The sequence below is a fragment of the Myxine glutinosa genome, unplaced genomic scaffold (genome assembly GCF_964187855.1).
Source record: "Myxine glutinosa unplaced genomic scaffold, kmMyxGlut1.1 SCAFFOLD_3311, whole genome shotgun sequence".
Taxonomy (NCBI): Eukaryota; Metazoa; Chordata; class Myxini; order Myxiniformes; family Myxinidae; genus Myxine; species Myxine glutinosa.
Genome location: NW_027619404.1, coordinates 324 through 17,952, shown reverse-complemented (window position 1 = coordinate 17,952; position 17,629 = coordinate 324). Strand labels below are relative to the sequence as shown.

Below are 17,629 nucleotides of genomic sequence, written 5' to 3'. Positions count from 1 at the left end.
CAGGAAATCATCAAAATTCCTTAAATAATCACAAAGTAATCAGGTAATCCAGTAAGCCAGGTTTACCAGCCCATTAGGCATTTGCTGTCTTCTACAGTTAGTCGCTATTCATCGTCATCCTCCGACTCACCAGCTAATGAACCAAGTGTGTGTTTCAGATTGGAGATAAGAGTGTAATGTGTCTACACCACTGCCACCTGTGACTCCAGTCCACAGTATTCAGTGAACATTACAGACAAAGGTTTGTACAAAGCTTGAGAGGTTATGGCAAGGGACAGACTATTTTATATTGGGGTGGGGAGGGGGGGGGGGGGGACTGAAAAATCTGACGAACAATTAATTTTCATCTCAAAAGGAATCAGTATATTATTTGGTACATGTATGCATAAACAAAATCCATATTTTTTAGACATTTCCAAAAGAAATGTACACAACTTTTCCCAGCTATAGCCTTGGGGGGGGGGGGGGGCACTCCATGTGTTCAGGGTAGTAGGACTGTGCCACCCATAAGGGTGGCTTTTTGGCAATTTGAGTATATTCAAGGGTGTGGAAAATTCCATGTGTTGTATATTCAAATTTTGTCAGAGTTAACTCTGTTAACTGTCAGTGCCCATCTTCAGGAAACAAAAAGAATTTGGAAGTCAGAGTTTTGTACTAATTTTGGGGTGTTAGGTGGTGACTTTCCATATATTGACCATTCTCGAGGCTATTTGCATTTCGTTATGATTTTGTAAAGGCACTAATCATACGTGTATGAATTTCTTCTTTTTTTCTTCAAGGTACAAGATGAGTGCATCCTGCAGTGACCAGATCTGTCCCATTTGTCAAGGCAAATTGGAAGATGGAGGTGATGTCGGCAAGATTCGCCAAAAGGGTGCTGATGGGATCAATGAAGCTCGTGTTCGGAGAGGTGACACCATTGCTGTGACTGCTGGCTGCAAAGTGCATTTGAACTGTTGCAAAATGTACACAAACAGTATAGAAATTGATCTTCATTTGAAGAGGAAACAGAGTGGTGAATCCAGTACCACTAAAAGGAGTACTAGGGTTTCTGAAGGTCCATTCAATAGCAAAACTGATTGCCTTTTCTGCGGCACTAGTGTTCAGGAAGGAAGTGCAGGCTATAGTTATGTGAAAACTGATATCTTTGCAAAGAAAATATTGCTATGCTGTGATAACCGGCAAGATGAGTGGTCTTTCAAGGTCAAAGGTAGAATTGAATACTATCATGGGGATCTACACGCTGCAGACTGCGTGTATCATCGAGATTGTAGCAGCCATTTCAGGTGTGGCCGTCATATACCCCTGCAATTTCAGACAGATCCTGATCCAAAGCGGAGGAAATCTGGAAGGCCAAAAGATGAGGACCAAGAACAAGCCTTCTCAAAGATGTGTGCATACCTTGCAGTGAATGATGAAGAACAGCTGACTGTTTCTGACCTTGGGTGTAAAATGAAAGAGTATTTGTCTAAGGCCAATTCCCTCCCTTATGGTTATCAATACCTAAAAAGACAGCTGAAAGAACGGTATGGGAACTGCATATATATTGCAGAAGGAGAAGGTTTAGATGACATAGTGACAATGAGAAATAATTAACTGATGGTAATTTTATTGATTCAATTGGATTCCTTGGGCCCTAAAACCTAGGGTTAGATACCAAAACCACCTTTCTAGGTTGAATAATAATTGAGATATGGCCATTTTAAGCTCCCGGTGGCCATCTTGGACGCCATCTTGAAAATGACCCCTTTCCGGAAGTCAGATGTTACTAGATTTTTATTATGTTATTTAGCATGCCCAATGGTACCATAATCCATTGAAAAACCTTTTGTATCAATTTTTTGGGGGTTAGGCGAGTTTTTTTTCGTATATTGACCCTACTACTGTGCCAAATTTGGTGCTTTCCTGAAAAAATTAACGATACGCCCTATTTTTCGGTCTTAACTGCCAAAGTAAAATCAATGATATTGAAGTGACCATGTTGCAGAGCGGCATGAATAATTGGCGTCCAAGATTAGAGGAATGTGTCAGACTAAATGGTGCGCATCTCCCCACCTTTTTTTTCTTTTATTTTTTCCCCTCCCACAAATAAATTTCATGTTATGTTCACTTTCTTGTAAAAAGTTGTTTTGAAATACAACTTTTTATTGCCTTTTCATGAGTGTTAAGAATAAACATTTCTGGCTCACCCTGTACATTTTTTGTTTTTTGTGGGGAGGTGTGGGAAGGAAGTATGAAAAATTTACCTGTGCAAAGAGTGCTTTAACCTTGGTGTTGCCCAGGTAAAAAAGGAAAGTGTAATACCCTCTGCAACCATCACCAAGTGGTGCTACATGGTACACATATAAATTTGAGAAAGTAATGTGTGTAGTATCTATGGGTAACGACATATGTTATATCAATGGGTAAGTCATGTTTTGCCTGTTTTAGATCTGGCAACATTGAGCGTGTGACATCAGTGGAGCAGTTCCAAGATGGCGGCTCCCTTAGAAGCATGCACCAGGGAGGAGCAACGTTCTGTCATCCGTTTCTTGGGAAGTGAGGGTGTGAAGCCCGGTGAAATCCATTGCAGAATGAAGATGCAAATGGTGACGCATGTTTATCGCTGCAGCAGGTGTATGACTGGGACAGGAAGTTTAAAAGTTGAGTGTCCCGTGTGGCAGACGCTGCTTGCTCAGGCCGGCCTCCCACAGCCGACACACCATAAATGGTTGCACGTGTTGAGCGCATGCTAAGGGAAAACAGTCTCATTACGCTGGATGAAGTGGTCTCTGAATTGAACATTAGCCATGGTTCAGCACACCATATCATTCACAACGTGCTGGGGTTCCGAAAAGTGTCTGCAAGGTGGGTGCCTAGACAACTCGCACCCGAACTGAAAGAACGGCGAGTGGACGCATGTGAATAACTACTGCAGTGTTACGAAACAAAAGGCAATGCTTTCTTATAGCGTGTAGTGACTGGGGATGAAAGCTGGGTCCACTACTTTCAGCCATAAACTAAGAGGGCAAGCAAAGAGTGGCACCATTCAACTTCAGAGAAGCCCAAAAAAATCCATGCACAACCATCCGCTGGAAAAGTGATGCTGACGCTCTTCTGGGATAGCCAAGGCCCACTTGTCGAGCATTACGTGCCCAGAGGGACCACAGTAACCAGTGCATAATACTGCAACCTCCTTAAAAATCATCTGAAACCAGCAATCAGATCAAAACGTCGTGGACTACTCACTACCGGTGTTTTGCTGCAGCATGACAATGCTCGGCCCCATACTGCCCACGCTACAGCTACAACAATCAGGACCTGCATTTTGAGTGTCTTCCTCATCCACCCTACTTGCCTCGCCCCTTCGGATTACCACATATTTGGGCAACTTGAAGAGGCGCTTGGTGGAACAACTTTTTGATCCGACGAAGAGGTCCAAGAGGTGGTGCATAAATGGCTACAGAAGCAGCCAAAATGTATATATATATTTTCTTGAGAAATCAGAGCCTTAGTAAAGCGCTGGAAAAAATGTATTGAACGCAATGGAGATTATGTTGAAAAATAAGTTGTTACACACGTACATGCAATAAACAAGTTGTGAAAAATATTTTAAGGTTACTTATTGGCTGCTCCTCCTACATAAGTATTTATAGCTGGAGTAACAAAAAACAAGAGGTTGTTTCTCATTTTTCAGTCATGGAGACTTTTGTGAACTACACTCACCTGCACCATGATTGGGCTCAGTTGTTGCATCATCCACCCTGTTCCTCACTGATGCAAAATATTGTGGGGTATTTCATCATCAGGTTCTCCAGGCAATATCCATAGTACCTTTCAGTCAACAATAATTTGTTTATTAAAATAATAGTTGGTGTGATACCTTTGTCTCTGTTTTGGCTAAGTCAAGTCTATGTTGGTTGGGCAGCAGAATGGTTGAGTGACAAGCTTGGATATTGTACTGTTGGTATCGGCCTGCCATAAAAAGGATGAATGAAAATGAATATGAATGATCGTTTTAAGGCCATTTTCCCTGCTAGAGCAATGCTTTCTGAGCAACACTTGCGGGCCTTGCGGCGGGCCCCATGACAATCATGGTTCCCTGTTTGAGGCAATGTTTTTATGGCCGGATGCCCTTCCTGACGCCAACCCTTGGTCACGCTCAGGATGCGCAGGGATACGGTGTACCTATTCTAAATCGGGGAACACACCGTGATCATTCATAAAATCCGTGATTATCCATAAAAAGGATAATCTGTAAACGGCTTGATCAGAATAGCACATCTTTCTGGGGACAAAACTGTTATGGGGAAGTGGTTTGAAAACGGCCCAATTTGAGGTTAAAGATGCAAACGTTTGTCTAAATCACTGTGACTTTCGCAACGTCAAAATTCGAAGCTCTGCGATGGAAATGCTGCAATCCATTTCTGATCCACAAATCTGGCAAGAAACGGATCGTGGCATTGAACAAAGTTGTGTATTTTTTGTGTCTTTTTGACATATTTTGGCATATCATTGAGATGAATGAAGATAACAGGTATCTACAATTATGGTGTCTGCAGGGATGTGTCCAATAAACTTTGCTCCTACTCAGGGTTATCTTGCATTGGTTGGGTAGATTTTATGCTGTAGAAATGGCTGCATTTCAGAAACGACACCCATCATGAACATCATTTTATTTTCCAGGCTCTTTGAAACGAGTCAGTGTGACCTTAGCAAGAAGCGATCTCTTGCGGTGAACAAACATCTGGGATTGTTGTGGAGCAGGCATGATGGGCCAAATGGTTGCATCCTGCATCGAATGAGGTGTGTGACAAACTGAGCGCACTTTGAAATGTATTGGTGGTGTGCACAAAACTGAGTTTCTGTATCGTATAAACCAGAGTATTGTACCATTTGTGGTTCTATATAATTATATATTAACAAAAGTTGTCAGGTCTTTTTGGAACACCCTGTATACCTGTACTTGAGTTTGGTCAAAATCCAATGGTTCACAAGGTGGCGTGGTAACAATTTTGACCTCTTGACCCCAAAATCGAATCTATTCATATTTACATCATAATACATGTTCCTCGTTGGACTTGGATCACTTGAGCCAATCGAGTTATTGCAGTAATGAAAAGAAAATAGCAGGACGAGGCAGACGACCTCCCCCTCCTCACACTGCTTTCCCCACTCCTTTATTTTGCAGGAACATGGCTCCTAACAAAAGAAGGAAATGTGTAAGAACTGAAATGAAAAAGAAACGACTTGCAAAAGCTGCATCCAGAGCAGCTGAGAGTCCTCAAAAGCGAAAAAGAAGACTCGAGGCAAGCGCAGCAAGAAGGGTTGCATCCAGGATAGCTGAGAAGCTTCGAGAGCAAGAAAGAGGACGAGAACCAAAATCTGCATGTAGAGCAGCTGAAACTCCTCAAGAGCAAAACGAGAGGCAAACGCAGCAGGAACACCTGCAGCCAGGATCGAGCCCTTGATGTAAAAATAATGCTGCTTCATCGCTCATGTGTGAAGTGGGGCCATCACCGTAAATTACAAACCAAACAGGAAGTGGCATTGATAGTAATCTTCAAACTCTCAGACTAGGCAAACGAAACAGCTATAAATCACCAACAAAGTGGATCCATGAACATTAAAAGGACAAACTTTTGGCATATTTTCCAGACCTTCAAGCACAGTGGAGGAATATTGGTATAGCCGATGTTTGACGATGACGTAGAGACAGGTTCTTTCACAGGGTCTGGAAAATGACTGACGTGCTATATGGATGACTTGAGCAGCACAGATTATTTGACAACTGTTTCAGGAAAGGGATAGCTTTGATGAAATATTTTCTGCTGGATTGTCCAATAGTCAGTTCCTGCCTTCCTACATGCGCAGGTAAAAAGGATTCTTGAAAGATCACCTGTCCTCCCGATCCTGGATCAGCATTGTGTTACGCAGCTCGTCAAATTTAAGTGTGAAGCAAAAGAGGCAACGGTAATTCGACAAGATTTGCACGAAGCCAAGAAACACCGACCTATCGACATGGGCCTCATGGGTGGTTCGTGCTACCGCCTGCAAGAGGATCCGTCGATAAGACTTCGTGAACTTGGCTTGTGGGAGCGCAAGGTGTTTTCCATCATCCTGTAACTTTGCGGATAAAATCTTTGTCATGAAGATCCTTTGGGACCAAATACTGAGTTTGAGCATCATTTGGATTGCTGCCCCGATGACGCTGCCATCGTGTCTCAGGTACCTTTTTGTTCGTCCACAGGATGTTTATTTTATTGTTTGGTGTTGGGACCTGTTTTATTGCTTTTTGGAAAACTTAACAACACAAAAAAAAGCAACAGGCATTTTAAGGCCATTTTCCCTGCTAGAGCGGGGGTTAGCCTTGCGGGCCTCATGACGATCTTCTCCATTTTGCCCTATTTTCTGCATCTCCCCTTGTTAACCCCCTTGCCCGCATTTCTTCTTCCACCATCTTTAGCCAAGTCTTTCTCGGTCTTCCCCATCCTCTACTTCCTTCTACATTCATTTCCATCACTCTTCTCAACCAGTCACTTTCATCCTTCCTCAACACATGACCAAACCATCTCAACCTGTTCCTCTTCACAGCATCCATCACAGGCTCTATTCCCATCATCTTTCGCAATTCATCATTTGTCGTCCTCTCTCTCAATGATACTCCACACATCCACCGAACCATTCGCATTTCCACCCTTTCCAGCCTTCGTTGCTGCTCCACGTTCATTACCCATGTCTCGCTCCCATAAATCATAACACTTCTCACACATGCAGCATACACCTTTCCCTTCAGCTTCAACAACACTCCCCTCCTCGTCACCACGCCACTCAGTTCCCGAAACTTCTTCCATGCACATCTCACTCTAGCAACCGTTGCCGAGTCTGATCCACCTTCTCCATTCAGCATGTCTCCGAGGTAGCAAAATGTTTTCACACCTTCCAGCTTCATGCCGTCTCCAAGATCCAACTCAACATTTCCTCCACCTGCAGCTCCCTCTATGCACACCTTGCACTTGAATGTAGCTGCCACTGTGGTTAATGACCCTCTCAGACCACTACATATTTGATGAACCCACTCAGCACACATTGTACATTGAATGGAGTTCACTCCGACACCCCTCCTGCACAGAGCACACGGACACTTCCCAGTTATTTCCACCTCACCACATGCTTTACCACTTGCCATCACCTTCATCTTTCCGATATTCACCTTCAGACCTTTTGCCTCCATACATTCCTTCCACTTGTTCATCTTCTCCTTCAGTACATCCACACTCTCCCCAATCAACACCAGATCATCTGCATACAACAACTCCCACGGTAAACCCTCCTTTACATTCCGGGCCAGCACCTGCATCACAGCTACAAACAGTAGTGGACTTGGTACCGACCCCTGTTGCACTCCCACCTTCACCTCAAACTCACCACTGTTCCCGTCCTTCGTCCTTACAGCTGTGCACGCTCTCGTACATTGCCATCACAACTCTGATCAACCATTCCTCCACTCCTAACTTCCTCAATGCCCATGTCACTACTTCCGTGGAACCCTATCGAATACTTTCTCCAGATCAACAAACGCAAGAAACAACTTCTTCCTCTTCTCCATGTACTTCTCCTGCAACTGCCTTACAATAAAAAGCGCGTTTGTCGTTCCTCTTCCTGGCATAAAGCCAAACTGCATTTCGTCTATTTTCACTTTCTTCGTTATCCTCCTTTCCAACACCCTTTCCAATACCTTCATTCCATGCTCTAATAACTTTATCGCTCGATACGAGCCACAGTCCAGAGGGTCACCTTTCCCCTTGTGTCGAGGGACGAGGGTACTCGGTTCCCAATCCACTGGAATGCGGCCTTCTTTCACCACCAGATTACAGATCTCTGTCATTCTCTTCACACCCCAACTTCCTGCTGCCTTCAACATATCTCCCGCAACTCCTGTCGGCCCTCCCACTTTTCTACTCTTCATTGCTTTTATCGCTTCCTCAACCTCCTTCTCAGTTATCAGTTATAACACTTCAGTACATTGAATTGAATTCCATCAAACTTTCTATTTTGTTTATTTTTCACTTTGAGGATTCAATACTAAATCACCAGGAAAGGATAACTCGAATTTGGAATCGTAACCTTTCGTTCTTCACCAATCCTTCCATCACTACTTCAAACGGTAGAAGATTTACAATCGATCCCTGATGTAATCCTACCTTGATTTCCAGCATTTCCGTGCATCCCAGGTAGGTCTTTACCATAGTTATTGATTCTTGTTTGTTTTATACATTCCCATGACGACTATTACCATTTCTTCAGGCACGAGCTGCCTTCTGAGAGCCCAGAAGGGCCTACCAACTATCATTCCAAGTCTTATATTCTATATATCAAATGGCATTCACACCCATTTGGAATGATACCAATGGAAATGTAATCACCTCGAGCTCTATTGAGTCATATGAAGAAAAATTCACCATATCAAACCTTCCTTCCATCCCCCTCACTTAGCTGAAGCTGCGCTGCAGGAAAGGTATCCCAGGCTCTCTCCGGGGCACAGTTTGGCTTCGTCTTTCCGGTGGTTACAGTTTGCTGGAGGAACATCCTGGGCTTTTTCAGGTTCTCATAACTTCCGTTTCTTACCACACATGCAAACATTATTCCTGTGAAATAAAATTTATAATTAAAGTTGTTGTGATCAGGTGACCTGCTCATTTTCCATGTGATCTTTGCTGCTTCAAATTATTTGCAGGACATTAAACTCTTTTTGCAGACATGTTATGCAACATCTAGTTTAAGGCACAAAGGGGGTCATACTGTAGACTTATACTGTACATGTAACACCTTGATTTCATCGATTTTCAGGAAGGATGGAAGTAAATGGTATAAAAGGTGAATATTTTTTTCGGGGGAATTCGTAACCCCACTATTTTAATAATTATATTTGATAACAAACTGTGAAATTGTACACTTTGTGCCGAAAGGGAAAATGATCATGTGTTCAGGTTTTGTTAATAGTTATGCATTTATTTTGCCATTTCAATGAGACTTTACAGTCAATTCCGCGAATAATCAAAATTCGAGCAACATTTCTGCTTGAATTGTTTTTGTACTTGTAATTTGTAATTGTAATTGGCCTCTGGGATTATAAATATTTGTTTTCGAGTTATATGACCACTCTCATTACCGTGAAATGGGGTGAATCGGGACAGCAAGGTGAATAGGGACAGCAAGGTGAATGGGGACACAAACTGGAAAAAGTTCGGAAACTTTTTTCGCTGAAAATTGATAACCATACTGATTTGTTGATATTTGGGTTGAAAGTGTTCTTGTTTAAAAAAAAAAGCAACTTATAGTCCCTATTAACCCCATATATGGGTTAAATAGGAATAAATAGGATTTTTATGGCTGTCCCTATTCACCCCGTTTTATGGGTGAATAGGGACAGTTACTAATACAAAAAAATAATCATCAAGAAATAGGGGACAGTTTGGAGAAACTTTTTATCCCATATTTTTTTTCACTGGCACCATGGTTTATATTATGGGTGCATATTATGTGCATCCATCTGAGCTATCAATTTAGCAATAAGTTGGAAACTCAGGATTGTTTCTTGATTATTATTTTTTTGTATTAGTGACTGTCCCTGTTCACCCGTAAAACGGGGTGAATAGGGACAGCCATAAAAATCCTATTTATTCCTATTTAACCCATATATGGGGTTAATAGGGACTATAAGTTGCTTTTTAAAAAAACAAGAGAACACTTTCAACCCAAATATCAACAAATCAGTATGGTTATCAATTTTCAGCGAAAAAAGTTTCCGAACTTTTTTTCAGTTTGTGTCCCTATTCACCTTGCTGTCCCTATTCACCCCATTTCATGGTATATGTACATATTTTTAGCATTTGTGATTAAATTATCGACAACGGCCCACATTGTGTCGTACAGTAACCCCGTCCCACTGAGAGGCAGAAGGCAGTTACATCATTCTCTGTTGATCTGGAAATGATTTGTTGCAGGTCTGAAAAATGGAACATGTCTTTCAATCCTGGAAAATCTCACAATCAAACTATTCATTCTGGAAGGATCGTCAAAAAACCTACCTATCAATTTGCATGCTCAGCCATTGGAAGAGGTTTGATCCTTTGAACGTCGCAGCCTTAACATTAGCTATGCACCACCCTTGGCCAACAACATAGCCTAGTTGGCCTACAAAACCATCCGCGGACTGAGCATTCTGGGTCGTTCAAAGTCATCTACATATATAAAAGCCCTATTGTATTTATTTCTCTGTCACACAGGAAGTGACCTCATGTTAGCGGAAGTGACGTCGCGTTCATTATTGAAAGGGAGCACGCGCAATATCAGTGGTAGCACCATTCACCATTTTGTTTCCACTCGGGAAAGGTGAATTTATGCCGTCCAAAACTTTCACTACATGCATCTGAATTTGGGTTGATTGCATGACCATTCCGGTTGTTTTCACAACCAGAAGGCTGGAGGTGAGACGTTAGCGATTTAATTTTTCGTAAAAGTGAGAGATGTTAGTAATACACATATGTGAGTAATTTTACGCGGTCAATTTTTACTTTTACTGTTTTTTTAACAATCTTCAATACCATTTCTTTGTACACATCTGGAGAGGTACTAATTATGGATGAGAGCGCAGTGGAGAGAGAGAAAGGAGATTAGCACGTGAGCAGAAGCAGAGGCAAAGACAGAGGCAGGATGAGGAGCAGGCGGCGGCGATACGACAATCACAAGCAGAAAACAGGAGTTTGTTTACTGGAGAGAAAGCCATAAAAAAATTATTTCTCTAATAATCATTCTTTCCTTTATGACACAACTGTGCTGTTATGGTGGGGGAGGGGAGGGATGCTCTTGGCCCCATCATTTTTGACAGGCTTTCCCCCTAGTTCCTTGATAAGCAGGAACTACTCAGTCGACAAGGCCTTTGTCTGCAGATCAATGGAATACTGCTCTTTCCTATGGCCCAGGGCACCAGCATCACCTCTTCTGATCTATACTTCTCTTTCGCTTCTCTTCTCCTGAATTCTGTGGCTTCTCAAGCTCCCTTGAATGAGGCCGTAATAAGGCGGAAGCACAAGGACTGTTGCCCTCACATCCCAAACAGGTCTGTGACCTCTCTGTTTTTTTGTTTTCCACCTCTCCTCGAGTTTAGCTCCTTCAGCTCTCCGACACTCTCCAGCTTCTCCAGAGTGCACACCTTCTTCCAGTATCTTCCTCATGGTTCAACTTCCAAAATCCAGGCTGACCACACACCTCAACTTTTTTGCTCCTCTTTTCTCTTTCTTACAGAACTGCCTTCCATAGAGGGTTAAATTTTCTCTCCAGGGCTTCAAGCAAACAGGGTACCCACATCTTGTGTGATCGTAGTTATTGATAGCGGAAGGGTTGATTGCTTGGATCCCCCAACCCAAGCTGCAATTTTTTTCTACTCACTTGACCTTTTTACCCTCTTGCAACTCACTTTTCTATGAAGCTTGATCTCGCATACAAAAAGCTGTAATCTATATATATAAAACACAATTTGTGTGTGTGTGTGTGTGTGTGTGTTTGTGTGTGTGTGTAATGTTACCGATAGACTCCTAAATGGAGAGGCTTACGTGCTTGATATTTGACATAGACATGGCCATTGAGGTTGTCGAACATGGCCGAACTCAAAATATTTGACGATCCATATTTTTTATTCATATTTACCTCAGCGAAGTACCCGCTAATCTCAGCCGGTTCCAGAGCAGCTCGCTGATTCGCTCAGAGCGATCACGTGATGTTCCATCCCGTCACACGTCACTTCACCTTTTATGCGATCGTGTTTTGTATCGATTTTGTGCGATATGAATTAAATGTCTTTGAAACAGCTGTGAAACGTCTTTCCACAACCCTTCCGTAACCGATTGGAGCAGTTTCTTGCCGCACAAAACGAGATCCGCGAAGCGAGTTGGTCGAGTCGTGCTGACCAAGATGGCGACACGGCGGCTTCACTTTTCACGGAGTATGAGCGTTCTATATATTTTAAATTCAGTGCGCCCGTGATTTGTGGCATAGACATGACCATTGGGCCTTCACGGTGTAATTTGTGCGAGGCTTTTGTCCGAGTGAGCTTGAGTCGAGAGGGCGAATGTACGGGTTGGGAATGTACGGGTCTCCCTTCCCCCGCCCGGCAACGCCGGTACTGGAGGACGTCACAGGATCGGTGAGTCTCCAAAATCCGCTTCGTGCTGTTGCGAATATGCAGGACTATGTCCGATTGTTGTGCTGCTCTCCGACCATGAGAAATGCAACCTCATTGTTGACTGGCCATCCCCTTCCCTCCGCCTTCCCCCTCCCCCCTCCGTCCCCCCCTTCCCTTCCCCCTCCGTCCCCCCCTTCCCTTCCCCCTCCACCCTACCCCCTCCACCCTACCCCTCCCCTTCTCCCCTCCCCTCCCCTTCTCCCCTCCCCCTCCATTTCCCCTCCCCCTCCCTTTTCCCCCTCCCCCTCCCCCTCCCCATTCCCCCCTCCCCCTCCCTTCCCCCTCCACCCTACCCCCTCCCCTTCTCCCCTCCCCCTCCCTTTCCCCCTCCCCTCCCCCACCCTTCTCCCCTCCCCCCCTCTTCCCCCCTGCCCCCCCCGTTCCCCTCCCCTCCCCTCCCCCGCCCAGCAATGCCGGGTACTTCTGCCGGGTCCCCCCGCCCCCTCCTCCCTCCCCCTCTCCCTCCTCCCTCCCCCTCTCCCTCCTCCCTCCCCCTCCCCCCTCCCCCTCCCACCTCCCACTCCCCCCTCCCCTCCCTCCCCTCCCATCCCTCACCCTCCCATCCCTCCCCATCCCCTCCTCTTCCCTCTCCCCTCCCCCCTCCCCCCTTCCCCCCTGCCCCATTCCCCCCTCCATTTTCCCCCTCCCCCTCCCTTTTCCCCCTCCCCCTCCCTTTTCCCCCTCCCCCTCCCTTTTCCCCCTCCCCCTCCCTTTTCCCCCCTCCCCCTCCCCCTCCCTTTTCCCCCCTCCCCTCCCTTTCCCCTCCCCCTCCCCTCCCCACCTCCCCCCCTCCCCCCTCCCATCCCTCCCCCTCCCCCTCCCACTCTTCTCCCCTCCCCCCCGTTCCCCTCCCCCCCGTTCCCCTCCCCCCCGTTCCCCTCCCCTCCCATCCCCTCCCTCGCCCGGCAATGCCGGGTACTTCTGCTAGTCTGTCTATAACTTGACAACGGCTAAAGGGATCTAATTCAAACTTGGTACAGATATGTATAATGATGTAAAGATTAACTGAATAGATGTTTGGGTCAAGAGGTCAAGTCAGGTAAAAATGTGATAACTTGAGAACAGCTGAATGGATTTCAAGCAAAGTTGGTAGTGTGGCGGACACAAAAGCCCACTGGCGTGGTGACATCATCCCGCGCACCAAGTGGGCGGTGGCCACGCCCGAGGGGTAGGCGTGGCCTCATGATATACACCGGGCGCCCAGGCCCAGCCCGGAGCGGGCCAGTGTTACAGTGAGCTCCTACAATAAAGACGTTTATAAGTTACTGCTTGTCCGCTTCCTCCTTGCTCGCAAGCAGCGCGCGTAATGCCGCGCTTTAGTAGAAGTATTATAATGTTGTAATAATGTTGGCGGAGGCATATCGGTTGACGTCGTGACGTCGAAGAGTGTCGTGCTAGTTTTGTTTTGTTTCTTTTTTGTTTTTAACCCTGGTAGTCCATTGGAACTCTTAAGATTACTCAAAGCTCTGTCTGCTTTCCGAGCTGATGGCGGTGGAGCGTGGATAAATAGTGATGAAGATGGGGAAAGTGATGAGGAAACGAGAGACCAAGGAAAAGACCTTGCTACACTCGGTGGTCTCCTTCTCAATCACATGCCCATTGAGGTGAGAACTTTGGCATCCGACTGCCTAGTTGCAAGTTTGAGAGTCAGACCTGCGAGTCACATTGAGATTGTGATCCCCATTCCTTGACTTGTACTTCTTGTATAAGTTTTATATTGTAACTAGTAAAAAGTCCGTCAAAAATGACGGGTTGGAACAGTTTATTTGACGGTGCAGCCCCGTGAGCGTGCCAAAGTAGAAGCCTGGGGCCTAGTGTCAGGTGTGCTTATATCTTCTTTATTTATTAGACATCCTACAGACGTAAATGAACACTCGGTTTACTCTGCGCACTTAGCACGTCACGTTCAGTGAATGTCACCTCCCTGTGCCTTGTATTTATTGTGATTAAAAAAATAACGCTTCCATACACCGACCTTGAGGCTCGGTTTGCAAGCCACCGTCTGCAATTCCAATGTAAGAGACATAATTACTCTTCTTTTGGGACTTTGGAATCCTAAGGGTCTTTTGGGTCCTCTGGTTAATTTGGGTCTTTTGGGTGCTCAAGCTCTTTTGCATCCTTGGGATCTTCTGGTTCATTTGGGTCTTTGGGGTCTTTTAGGTCATTTGGGTCCTCTGCCTCTTTGGGGTCCTCGGCTCTTTTCAGTCATATCGGTATTTTGGGTCTTTGGGGGTAATTTGGGTCTTTGTGTTCCACTGGTTCCTCAGGGTCTTTAAGGGTCTTTTTGGTGTTTTGGATTGTTTGGTTCTGTGGGGTCGTTCAGGGTCTTCAGGGGTATTTTGGGTTTTCAGGGACTTTTTGGTTTTCTGGGTGTTTTCGAATTTTTTTTGATCTTTGGGATATTTTGGTTCTCTGGGGTCTTCGTGGTCTTTTTAGTGTTTTGGGTCTTTGATGTATTTTGAGTCTTTGGGGTATTTTTGGTCTGCAGGGTCATTTGGGTTTTTGGGTCTTTTGGTTTTTCTGGGTCTTTAAGGGTCTTTGAGATATTTTGGGTCCTTGAGGTATTTAAGGGTCTTCTGGGTATTTTGGGTCTTCTGGGTATTTAGGGTCTTCTGGGTATTTAAGGGTCTTTGGGTCTTGGTGGTCTTTAAGGGTCTTGGGGTCTTGTCAGTGTTTTGGGTCTTGGGTGTCTTTATGGGTCTTTGGGGAATTTTGGGTCTTCAGGACCTTTTGGATTTTTGTTGTCTTTTGGGTCTTTAAGGATTTGCGGGCTTTGGGGTATTTTGGGTATTTTGGGTCTTCTGGATATCGAAGGGTCTTTGGGTTTTTTTTGGGGTCTTCAGGGTCTTTTGGGTGTTCATGGTCTTTTGGGTATTTAAGGGTCTTTGTGGGTCTTTTGCATCTTTGTGGTATTTTGGGTATTTAAGGGTATTTGGTGTATTTTGGGTCTTGGGAGTATTTTCAGTCTTTTGTGTCTTTGGGGTCTTTTCGGTCTTTGGGGAATTTGGGGTCTTCAGTGTTTTTGGGGTTTTTGTGGTATTTTGGGTATTTAAGAATCTTCGGGGTCTTTTGGGTGTTCGGGGTATTTTGGGTGTTTGGGGTCAATTGGGTTTTCAATGACTTTTCTGTCTTTTAGGCCTGTGGGGACTTCTGGGTATTTATGGTATTTTGTGTCTTTAACAGTCTACAGGGTATTTTGAGTCTATGGGTATTTTGGGTGTTTGGGGTGTATTTGGTTTTCGGGATATTCTGCATCCTTGAGGTCTTTGGGTCTTACCAAAATTTTGGGTATTTGGGGTCCATTTGGGTCTTTTGGGTCTTTGTCGTATTTTGGGTCTTTGGGGTATTTTGGGTGTTTAGGGTCCATTGGGTCTTTGGGGTATTTTGGATCTTCAGAGTCCTTGGGGGTCTTCTGAGTCGTTGGGTTCTTCTGGGTCCTTGGGGTCTTCTAGGTCTTCATTATCTTTTGTGTCTTCAACAATCTACAGTGTATTTTGGGTCTTCGGGTCGATTGGTCTTTGGGTCTTCTGGGTCCTTGAGGTCTTTTGGGTCTTAGGGTCTTTTGGGTTTTTGGGTCTTACCAAAATTTTGGGTCTTTGGGGTCCATTGTGTCTTCAGGGTCTTTGGGGTATTTTGGGCATTTGGGTTCCAATGGGTCCTTTTGGTATTTTTGGTCTTCAGGGTATTTTGGATATTCAGAGTCCTTGGGGGTCTTCTGAGTCCTTGGGGGTCTTCTGAGTCCTTGGGGGTCTTCTGAGTCCTTGGGGGTCTTCTGAGTCCTTGGGGGTCTTCTGAGTCCTTGGGGTCTTTTGAGTCCTTGGGGGTCTTTTGAGTCCTTTGGGGGTCTTCTGAGTCCTTTGGGGGTCTTCTGAGTCCTTTGGGGGTCTTCTGAGTCCTTGGGGGTCTTCTGAGTCCTTGGGGGTCTTCTGAGTCCTTGGGGGTCTTCTGAGTCCTTGGGGGTCTTCTGAGTCCTTGGGGGTCTTCTGAGTCCTTGGGGGGTCTTCTGAGTCCTTGGGGGGTCTTTTGGGTCTTTGGGGTCTTTTGGGTCCTTTTTGTCATTGTTTGGGTCTTTTGGGTCTTCAGGGTCTTTAGGGTCCATTGGATCTTCAGGGTGTTTTCAATCTGTTGAGTCTTTGGGGTATTTTGGGTCTTCAGAATACTTGGGGTCTTCTGGGTCCTTGGGGGGTCTTCTAGGTCTTCGTTATCTTTTGTGTCTAACAGTCTACAGGGTATTTTGGATATTTTGAGTGTTTGGGGTCCTTTGGGGTCCATTGGGTCTTTGGGGTCTTCTTGGTCCTTGGGGTCTTTTGGGTCCTCAGTCTTTTAGGACTTTCAACCGGTGGACACAGTCGTGTTCAAAGATTGCCCCTTAAACCCCCCCCCCCCGGCTCCTACCCAAATCCCTCCTGAAGCACGACTCAAAGCCTTTAAAACCTAGCCATATGAAGGGTCGGACACACACACACACACACACTTAATTAATTGTACAGTATCGGTTGTTCCTGAACTTAAATAATTCAAAGGATTTGTATGCACACACACACAAACAACACACAAACAACACACACAAACAACACACACAAACAACACACACAAACAACACACACACACACACACACACACACACACACACACACACACACACACACACACACACACACACACACACACACACACACACACACACACACACAAACAACACACACACACACACACACACAAACAACACACACACACACACACACAAACAACACACACACACACACACACAAACAACACACACACACACACACACACACAAACAACACACACACACACACACACACACATTGTGTTTTATATGGTAGCCTAGATGTTTGTACTTCAGTTGTCAGGTGAGCTTACTTTATCCTACATCTTCCTTCCACCACCCTTCCCAGCCAGCATTCTGGTGTCTCTTCCAGCTCTGCGAACACTTCCTGCCAGGTTACTACAGCAGCGACTCTGTGAGTTGTGGTTGCAATGATACTTACAGTATACCCTGGATCGGAACTGATTTTCAGAAGTTGCTGTAAATAATTTATTTTCGTGTCATTGACATATTACATATGCAGGATGGGTAGGGGATAAAAGGAAAGAATGTAATTGACATTATCTGACTTTAAGTATGTGACATCTGGGGCGGATCCGGGGCGGGGAGGAGGAGGGGGAGCGCGATTGGGGTTTGGGAGGAGCGTGGTGGGACACACCCGGATAGATAGGTATATTCATTGTAGTTTCTGTTATTGTCATTTTAATTTCCCAATGGAGCAATCAACAACAACAATCAAAACAATGGCTGATTCAATGATTTGGTGTTGTTATATGTGCACAAAGATATTGAGTTAGACATTGACAGGGTAGTGGGGGTTAGACATTGACAGGGTA

General features: G+C 45.0%; 1 protein-coding gene across 7 annotated transcripts in view; it reads left to right on the top strand.

The window, feature by feature from the left end:
• The window catches only part of LOC137432378 (uncharacterized), a 29,061-nt gene extending 11,806 nt beyond the window's left edge, over window positions 1–17,255 (top strand). For 4 of the 7 annotated variants that reach the window (XR_013621717.1, XR_013621716.1, XR_013621714.1 and 1 more), the window contains exons 2-3: window positions 159–241; window positions 780–2,195. The gene's annotated coding sequence lies outside the window, so the exon portion shown is untranslated. Of the gene's footprint in view, window positions 1–158; window positions 242–779; window positions 2,196–2,430; window positions 4,577–4,665; window positions 4,786–5,170; window positions 6,208–8,475; window positions 8,584–17,142 lie in introns of those variants that run through there. The other 3 variants (XM_078769595.1, XR_013621715.1, XM_078769596.1) reach the window with 3 other exon arrangements.
• Window positions 17,256–17,629: the final 374 nt, after the last annotated feature.